The sequence below is a fragment of the Salvelinus sp. IW2-2015 genome, linkage group LG4q.2, assembly GCF_002910315.2.
Source record: "Salvelinus sp. IW2-2015 linkage group LG4q.2, ASM291031v2, whole genome shotgun sequence".
In the NCBI taxonomy this organism is placed as follows: domain Eukaryota; kingdom Metazoa; phylum Chordata; class Actinopteri; order Salmoniformes; family Salmonidae; genus Salvelinus; species Salvelinus sp. IW2-2015.
Genome location: NC_036843.1, coordinates 2,454,710 through 2,464,777, shown reverse-complemented (window position 1 = coordinate 2,464,777; position 10,068 = coordinate 2,454,710). Strand labels below are relative to the sequence as shown.

Sequence of the window (10,068 nt, the reverse complement as noted above, 5' to 3'; positions counted from 1 at the left end):
TTAATAGCTCTCAACATTTAATGTGACCAAAATGCAGTTTTATGTTAATCCCGTTATTGGTGAGATCTTGTTGATGAAGTTTTGAATCTTTCACATATGATGGCAATGCTTGCGCATGAGATTAATAAGAGTCTACGAAGGTCGACAATGGCTCTAGCATTAAGCCTATTCTTGCAACCACTGGTCTGCCTGGATAATTGCCTTGTTTTAGGTTTGTGTAATTTCGGGAAAATGTACAGGCATGGACGATAGGCACATTTGCAGCAAAGATATTCATATTCAGGTTTTGAGATAAGGTTATTTAATAGGTTGATTATAGATGTATCTCTCTTGGAACACCTGTGTGTGGGTTTCTAGGCCCGAAACAGTGTTTTGAAGAAACGTGCTTAAGTTTAAGGCCGTGTGGCCGTACATAAAGCTGATTAAAGACCATCAAGAGCCGTGTGCGGGTTTCTTCTTTTTTTCTCATCTTATTCAACTGTTACCATGCAACTGCAAAAAAGATAGTTTAGATGTGCCTTGCCTTTTGAAATTTATACATAATAGAACAAAAATGGACGAACATATTACAGATCCGATTTTTTTGTTTGTAAATGCTTTGCTACAATGACACACTTAGCTAGCTACCCGCCTCGTTCCTTTCTGTTAGCATGTGCACATATTAAGTACACCATCATGCTTTAGGGGTACCTGTCTTTTCAGATTCCACAATTATTCTTTAGTTGTGGACACTACATAACTGCACTCCCTATCTTGCTATTGGTCCTCATCTTTGTAAGCCACCTTTATTGTTGACCTGTGTGTTTTATCAGTTTCTTTGTGAAAAATGTAGCATAGTAGATGACAGTCGCTAAAGCAAGGAGCTATAGCAGCACACAAGTAGACTACAAATGCATGCTGGGCCGGGCACGCCCTGAGCTACTGGAGGGAAATTGGAGCAGCGAGAAGGCTGATGCTCCAGCCTTTGGGAAAGCCGCTCCACGCTCCAGTCAAATTGGGCACGCTAAGCTCCTCACCCCAGCTCTGCTCCGCTCACATACTCTGCTCCCGAAGTCCTCAGACATAGATGGACGTTGAATACTTACTTGTACCACGGGTGACCTGCCTGCTCACCCATGATCAGTACTTTTAATACAAAACAAAACGATTAGTTGCAAACTTAACTGATGATCCTATCAATTCTTTCTTATCTATGTTTGGAAATTACTGTATGTAGGTTACTGCATCTAGTATGAAACTGGTYTTATCACACCAGAGATAATGTAGGCTGTTATAACCACATCCTCTCAGTCAGATGCAYCCCCATGTATACTGATCCAAAATATGAACACAACATGCACTAATTTCAGKGATGTTACTGAGTTACAGTTCATATAAGTAAATAAGTCKATTTAAATAAAAATAAATAAATAATGCCCTAATCTATGGATTTAACATGACTGGGCAGGGGTGCAGCCATGAGTGGGCATGGGAGGGCATAGGCCCACCCACTGGGGAGCCAGGCCCAGCCAATCAGAAGGAGTTTTTCCCCCAAAAGGGTTTTACTACAGACAGAAGTACTCCTTTTTTTATTTCAGCTCATGAAAAACAGGACCAACACTTTCCATGTTGCGTTTATATTTTTGTTCAGTATACAGTAGTTCAGCTCAGCCTTCCCCCTTTCAGTGTCGGACTGACACATCAACTGACTAGTGTTGTCAGCCAAGCAATTAATTCTGTATGTGCCAGTTCAATGTGGACCCTAAGAGAGCCAATTGACAGGGCAAGGAGAAAAACGTTACATAATGGCCATGTTGAGAGCCAGACCAGATATCGGAATGAATCATTGAAGGTCATCTTGACTCATTGGAGGACAACTACAGTGTAATAATAATGTAAAGTACTTTACATTGAGGAATTTTGGGGACTTTTCTTCCATCAGTCCAGGGTTGAGGTTCTACGAGACATCACAAGAAAGTAGGTGTAATGTTATGGGTGCTGCAYCCTCGTTGAAACAACGTTTCCATGATGAGCTGTTACAAAATCTCTCGACAGAGCACTTACACAGTACACACATTCTTATTTCCCAGTATCTCGCACACCCTTGTTTTTTCCTCGTGAGAATGTCTTCTGGGTCGTTCCATATGATTTCAATCCCTTTCTGTCTGCACCCCTTTTGATTTGAACACAACGTTTCATACATGTTTGGCCATGGTGGAAGTGGTCAGAAAGGGACAGTTTGAACCTGAATGCCAAAACACCCAGGATAGATGTGCTCAAAGTTGACCCATGTTTTACAGTTTGACAAGCCTGTTCGTAAGCTTTCAAATGATGTCAACTCAACCGTTCAGTGATGAAAACATGGACGTCTCATGGTAGGGTGGGAATGCAAAATGGGTCAACTTTTAATGTTTTGGCATTCAGGTCCAAAAGTCACTTTCTGAGCCCTTACTCTATGGGCAAACATGTATGGAAAGTTTCGTTCAAATTAAAGGAGTTAAGTCAGAAAGTGATTGGAACTTCTTTTGAATTTACGTACAGGCCCATACTTCAGAATCAGCAATGTTACAGCTAAACAGGAAATGACTGGCTGTGAGTGTAACACATAATATAAAGTATGTTTGTTTTTTCAGAAATTGAAGAATGTGAAATTGTCCTGAGAAATATGATGGATTGAAATCACTGTAAACATCAGCAGGGACTGAGTGAAAAAGTTACTTGGCCAGTTTGTGGTGAAGGTTATGACTATTGACCTTTAATCAAGTTAGTCAACATCATGGTCGTGTGGGTAAGTAAGCGTAACCCATTTGTATTCCTGTAAACGGGGTCTTGACTTCCACTCTGCTTGCAGTTTCGACCACCCGCTGCACCAACACACGTGCACAAAGGCAGAAGTCTCGTCTCTATGTCTCTAAGCCACTCCATGCGCACACAAACACACACCATTACCATCACACAAAGACACATACACACCTCTGTACATACACGGTACACTTGCTGCACTAATATAAAACACTCGGTTCACAGCGAGAGAAGAAAGTCACAGCTTTAACCAAACTTCCACCACACGTAAGTGATGTGTACAATGAAAACAACATGCACCTCCACTGTGGTCTGGTGTTGTGCATGCTCAAGTGACAAACAGTGTGACATTTAGGCCCTTGCCTTTTGACTCATGGAAAGACTGCCTTGCAAGGCTTTAGATGTAACGAACATCTTAGATGTAACGATTAACCTTTTTGTCGCAGAGACTGAGCAAGCAATGGCTCCTTCCCCATCCAAAAATGCTTTGATTAACACAAACTAGGTCAAACTTAATTTGTGTCAGCCAACCATCTGAGGGACCAGTCACTAACATCTCAGGGAACAGTGGTGGTCCACAGACCAGGGGTTGAAGACCACTGCTCTATTGGAAACCCTGAACACAGCTATTAAGTTGTTGTAGAATGACACTCCACTTGAAAATGATTCTGCATTAACACACATTAGTATAATCGTAATGCAGTATAACACTTGTGGTAAAAATACACTAATATTCCTTTAGACAGACGAGCCCTGCTGATGTGAGTTCTTAAAATGCAAACATCACAAAACTGTTGTGAAAAACATGAGATGCCACAATGACCACAGAAACGGAACTGTTAGTATTATGACTAATTTATTATAAAAAAATAGACTATCTTTACAGGAAACAATGATCAGTACAGGAACTAAAGAATGCAAAAGTATACAATAAAATAGCAGTAAAAGTTGCCTGGCGCCTGAAAAATAGGCATAGGCCCAATGCCATCAAATATGTAAAAACATATATACATAAGAGAATCAATTCAACATTTAAAGTTGTTAAAAAAGATATTGTCAATCTATAAAGAAAAATAGAATGTACAGCTAAAGACATTGAAATTCCATACACAACAATCAGTGCTATTTTCAAGTTAAATTGTGGTTGTAATTACAGACTCAAATTCTATCTGCTGCGTCAGGGTCAAGGACCATAAAAAACCTCTGTATGAACAACCATTTACAGTGTGTGACGTCAGTCACATACAATGCTGTGTACTTACTTAAGTAGCTACAGTATATAGGTAGCTTACCTTGAGGTTGAATGACTGACATAAGTGCACATCATTGATGCAAGCCCTTGCTACTTACACAACCTGAGAATATATCTTTCAAAGTCCTTCGTTGACATCATGTATTACAGTATGTTGACATAATTGTCTCCTAGTCAGCTGACATGAGCTTCCATTTGGACCCAAATTAAGATGGCTGCGTGCATCATCAGTAACAAGCTGTCTGAAGGTCGTGCCCAAAGTAAAGATGACTGCCATGCAACATCTGTAACAACCTGTCTTAGGTTGGTGCCCAAAGTAAAGATGGCTGCCGTGCAACATCACTAATAACCCATCTGAGGGGGGTGTGCACGTCTGATGGTGGTGCGCATGTCTTCATAGACATCGCTAGTCTTGCCTGTGTTGGTCTAATCGTTGCACCCATGCCTTTAACTGGGAAGACAAGAGATATTGGTCAGATAAGGTACGGTTAGTACGCTAATTTATTAACATTTAACTGACACTCTTATCCAGAGCGACTTACAGAGGCAATTCGGGTTAAGTGCCTTGCTCAAGAGCACAGCAACACATTTTTCACCAAGTCTGCTCGGGGATTCTAACCAGCGCCTTTTCTGTTACTGGCCCAACGCTCTTAACCTCTAGGCTACCTGTCACCCGTTTAGAAGGGAGGGATGTGGTCTTGTGTTTCAGTAAATATCTTTTGTATGGAATTGAAATGAATTGAACTAACATTATCATCAACACATTGCAAATGTCAAAAATGTACATGTATACTGTACACACACACACGCGCGAGTTAGATGAGACGGAATATGCAGGGGCAGAATTTGAGCAAGACCGCAGAAGCAGTTCATAACTCATGAATACGATCAATGTAGATCAAATCAAACAATACCACTGAACATGTTAAGTATAAGGAGCTATTTCCTGTCAAATATGTTGTTACCTGTACTGATAATAGAACCCCAACAGATTCATCAGGTCTCAATATATGAGTCAAAGCAAAAGGCTGAAGTTAAAAACGGTGCATTTCCCCACCAAAGACAGGTCAGTGGAGACAGTGCTGAGGTGGCAATTTGCCACCCGACAAACACCTACACACAGATTCACAAGCTTAAACACCTACACACAGATTCACAAGCTTAAACACCTACACACAGATTCACAAGCTTAAACACCTACACACAGATTCACAAGCTTAAACACCTACACACACACACGAAAAAATACTATAGTGATACTATAATATAAATACTGTAGTATTCACTGTAGTGTTTTTGTGGACTAAAGTAGTATTTACTGTAGTATTTACAGTTAACTATAGTATAAATACTGTAGTAAAAGAAAATTGTATTTTATACTATAGTATTTACTGTAGTGTTTTTGCGGACTGTAATATACTTGTCACGTCCTGACCTTATTTCCTTTGTTCAGTATTGTTTAGTTGGTCAGGACGTGAGCTGGGTGGGCATTCTATGTTATGTGTTTCTATGTTGGGTTCATTGTATTAGCCTGATATGGTTCTCCATCAGGGGAGGTGTTTTACATTTCCTCTGATTGAGAACCATATTAAGGTAGGCTGTTCTCACTGTTTGTTTGTGGGTGATTGTTGCTGTGTCTGTGTTTGTTCGCCACACGATACTGTTTCGATTCGTTCCGTTCGTTTGTTCCTTCATGTCCGTGCGTTCATTTTTATATGTTCTCAAGTTCAGGTCTGTTCACGTCGTTTATTGTTCTGTTGTTTTTTTAAGTGTTTTTCCGTCTTCGTTTACATAATAAATAAGTATGTATTTAAACCACGCTGCATATTGGTCCGATCCTTGCTCCTCCTCAGACGAGGAGGAAGACGAGCGTTACAATACTATAGTATTTACAGTAGTGTTTTTGCTTACAAAAGTAGTATTTACTGTATTATACTTTAGTATTTACAGTTAACTATTGTAAAAATAATGATGTAAATTAACTGTATTATATAATAAACTATTTAATGAAGTGTTTTTGCAGAGTGTAGTATTTACTGCAGTGTGCTTGCGGATTGTATACTATAGTATTTACTGTCGTGTTTTTGCGGACTGTAATATACTGTAGTATTTACTGTTGTGCTATTGCGGACATTACTGTAGTATTTACTATAGTATTTTTGTTTTATTATCTTTGACATAGAAGTGGAGGCTTTTTCCTTGAGGAAACCTACTGGAGAAATACTAAAAGAGAACATTTTCCATWACCTGTAGGTAGGTAGGTAGGACTGGGGTCTGAAAAGATATAGACAAAAGCAGAAGCTCTGAACTAACCTAGCACAAATGTGGATATGGGGAGGGGAATGGGCAGGGGTTATGCATATTAAATACTGTAGTATTTACTATCGTTAAAGTCTAGTGTTTTTGCGGACTGTAGTGTTTTTGGGGACAATACTGTAGAATTTACTCAGTTTTTTTCAGATAATACTGCAGTATACTACAACATTATATAGTAAGTACTACACATGATCGAGGGGTACTACAGTGTATTGTACAGTATACTACAGAATTCTATAGTAACTACTGTAGTATTCTATAGTAAACTGCAGTATTTTTTCATGTGGGCACACACACACACTTTACTGTAGTACTTACCCTGGGGATGACCCAGGTGAAGAGGATGAGCAGACTCAGGAGAAGCACAGAGCCAGCAGTGACAGCTGAGACCAGGACCAGATACCAGGACATTCCTAGCCCTGAGGACGCATCTTTCTGGTCACACTCCTCATCTGTGGCACAGCAACACACCAGGGTAGCACACATGTTTTAATTCAGTTCAGTCCAATACTACTCAACAAACGGACCAGTCTGAACTTGTTTAGAAGTTACAGCCTGGTAGCTCAAGTCATTCCCTAACCCTCCTCTTGACCCCATTACCCTTCAATATTTGCAGATCTGAAGGATCTGGACAGGTYTAACCAGTGGAGCAGCTTCCAACGTACAGATCTGTATCCAGGACGTACATGCCAGGCAGTGTCCGAGAAAGGCCAGAAAAATTGCCGTCTTGCAGACGGTACCGGTCCATCAAGGCTCAGACCAACAGGCTCCTAAACAGCTTCTGTCCCCTGACCATAAGACTGTTAAATGGTTCATAACTACTGCTCCCCCGTTGGATTAGATGTATTACTACCACTACACTGCTGTTCATGGATTACTGATCTCCATTCATATCTATTTATCCAGCTCCCTATCTTATTTCTCATGTTGTTTTCTATTTCATTTCTTATTAGTTATACTATTTTGATATTGAATGCTGCACTGTAGGGTAAGGCTTACAAGTTAGCATTTCACTGTACTTGAGCATATGACCAAAAAAACTTGAACATTGAAGGGTGGAGTAAGTGCCAAATGGAGGGTTAGGGAACGAATCAGGACTGGCTGAGCACTACCATTCACCACCAGCAAAACAGCTCCTTCCCCCTCAGTCTTCTCAAGCTTGGTATTCTTATAAACACTGTACAACACCACCAGTAGCCCCCAGAGTCTTCTATGGTCAGGTTTGTGATGGTGATGTTCATTTTGTTGAGACTTCCGTTAGTCATCAATCTGATGTTGAACCTCTCGTGGAGGGTTAATTTTTCTGTTGCCTGGTCAAAGTAGAGGATTTGAATCTCTTTCGTCAGGCGCATCTGCACACTCAGGTTTTCTTGGTCTGGCAGAGAGGTGCTGCAGTGGATGGTCATAGTGTCGCCCTCCTGCTTTCGGACCAGCAGCCCCTTGTTCCCTTTCATGAGCAGATGGGAGAATGGAAAAAAACACACTAAACATATGTGTCAAATCTTTAGTTTTAATGATAAACCAATACCAACCAGTTAAGGAGATCTTCACGACCCAAAACTACTTTCACACAAGTCTGGGTTTATTTTTGGAAATGGATTATGAATACAGGAACCATCTACTACTCTAATTTGAATATTACACTTGAAAAGTAAATGACTTGAAAACAGCATCTTGTATATCTAGTATATTGCAACTCTATAGATTACAGTGGACTGTAGATTACAGTGGACTGTAGATTAAGCAGTGGACTCTAGATTACAGTGGACTCTAGATATTTACAGTGGACTCCTGAAAAAGGCAATGTCTTGGGACTGTTGTGCCAGATATGCAGTTATCAGGAGCACGCTATTAAAAATCATGTAATTGAAATGAGACTGGAAAACTGTATTGTACTTATTCAAGGTGCACTAATCAGGAGTCAACTGTACATAATATATTTTAAATGTAAAATTGACGAGATGAAACGTTAAAAAAAACACCACCCCTTTCCATGAACTCAAAAGGATGTCCACCTCCCAATAGAAAATTAAAATAACACCACTCACCTTTCTCAGCCAGGGTGTCGCAAAGGAGACAGAGGAAGATTGCACCACACAGAGGGGTGCAGACATCGTGCTAAAAACACGTGAGCTTCACATCACAACTAAACTGAACCTTCAAATAACAGGAAATATACAGTATGTCTATACCACAGTGGTGTCTGCTCTAGAACTCTCCACCAATAGGAACACAAGGTAGGCCTACTTTACTGCTAGGTTCTGAACAAACAGAGTAAAATCTCTCCACCAATAGGAAAACGAGGAGGGCCTACTAAACCAGAAATTACGTTGTAACATACAGAGAATCAAGACCTGAACTTATTTCAGTTGCAATTGTGGGTGTCAGTGTGTGAAAGAGTCATAGGTTAGGGATAAATGAGGTTAAACAACAAAACACAATTATTTTCTGAGCATTCATTTGAGGGTTTGTCATTCAAAGACAGTCACTTCAAGTACAACTGGAATAGTACGATACAACAACCACTTCAAATGGACACACGCCATCAACTTTTCAAAGTTACTTCACACTGGTGTGACCTGTTATTAGTGAGACTATAGGCAGGTAAATTAACAAACCAGAGTGTGACAACAATGACTTCAAACTCTACTGATGCTTTCTATGTGCAACTGGGATCAGGTGACACCTACTCCCAGAATGGTTCACTACATAACATATCCTCTACTCCCAGACATGAGAGGTGAATGGTTCACTACATAACATATCCTCTACTCCCAGACATGAGAGGTGAATGGTTCACTACATAACATATCCTCTACTCTCAGACATGAGAGGTGAATGGTTCACTATATAACATATCCTCTACTCCCAGACATGATGAGGTGAATGGTTCACTACATAACATATCCTCTACTCCCAGACATGAAGAGTGAATGGTTCACTACATAACATATCCTCTACTCCCAGACATGAGAGGTGAATGGTTCACTACATAACATATCCTCTACTCCCAGACATGAGAGGTGAATGGTTCACTACATAACATATCCTCTACTCCCAGACATGATAGAGGTGAATGGTTCACTACATAACATATCCTCTACTCCCAGACATGAGAGGTGATGGTTCACTACATAACATATCCTCTACTCCCAGACATGATAGAGGTGAATGGTTCACTACATAACATATCCTCTACTCTCAGACATGATAGAGGTGAATGGTTCACTACATAACATATCCTCTACTCCCAGACATGAGAGGTGAATGGTTCACTACATACATATCCTCTACTCCCAGACATGAGAGGTGAATGGTTCACTACATAACATATCCTCTACTCCAGACATGAGAGGTGAATGGTTCACTACATAACTAATCCTCTACTCCAGACATGAGAGGTGATGGTTCACTACATAACATATCCTCTACTCCCAGACATGATAGAGGTGAATGGTTCACTACATAACATATCCTCTACTCTCAGACATGAGAGGTGATGGTTCACTATATAACATATCCTCTACTCTCAGACATGAGAGGTGAATGGTTCACTACATAACATATCCTCTACTCCAGAACTGATAGAGGTGAATGGTTCACTACATAACATATCCTCTACTCCCAGACATGAGAGGTGAATGGTTCACTATATAACATATCCTCTACTCTCAAGACATGAGAGGTGAATGGTTCACTACATAACATATCCTCTACTC

General features: G+C 40.3%; 1 long non-coding RNA gene and 1 other non-coding gene across 2 annotated transcripts; both read right to left on the bottom strand.

Annotated features, from left to right (window-relative positions):
• Positions 1-3,618: 3,618 nt before the first annotated feature.
• Positions 3,619-9,335, bottom strand: LOC111963132 (uncharacterized). Its single transcript, XR_002877218.2, has 4 exons — positions 8,398-9,335; positions 7,462-7,796; positions 6,668-6,801; positions 3,619-4,484 (listed from the first exon to the last, which is right to left on the bottom strand). It is a non-coding gene; the product is annotated as an uncharacterized lncRNA (long non-coding RNA).
• On the bottom strand, positions 6,220-6,272 carry LOC111963592 (U7 small nuclear RNA). The gene has a single exon (XR_002877265.1). It is a non-coding gene; the product is annotated as a U7 small nuclear RNA (small nuclear RNA).
• Positions 9,336-10,068: the final 733 nt, after the last annotated feature.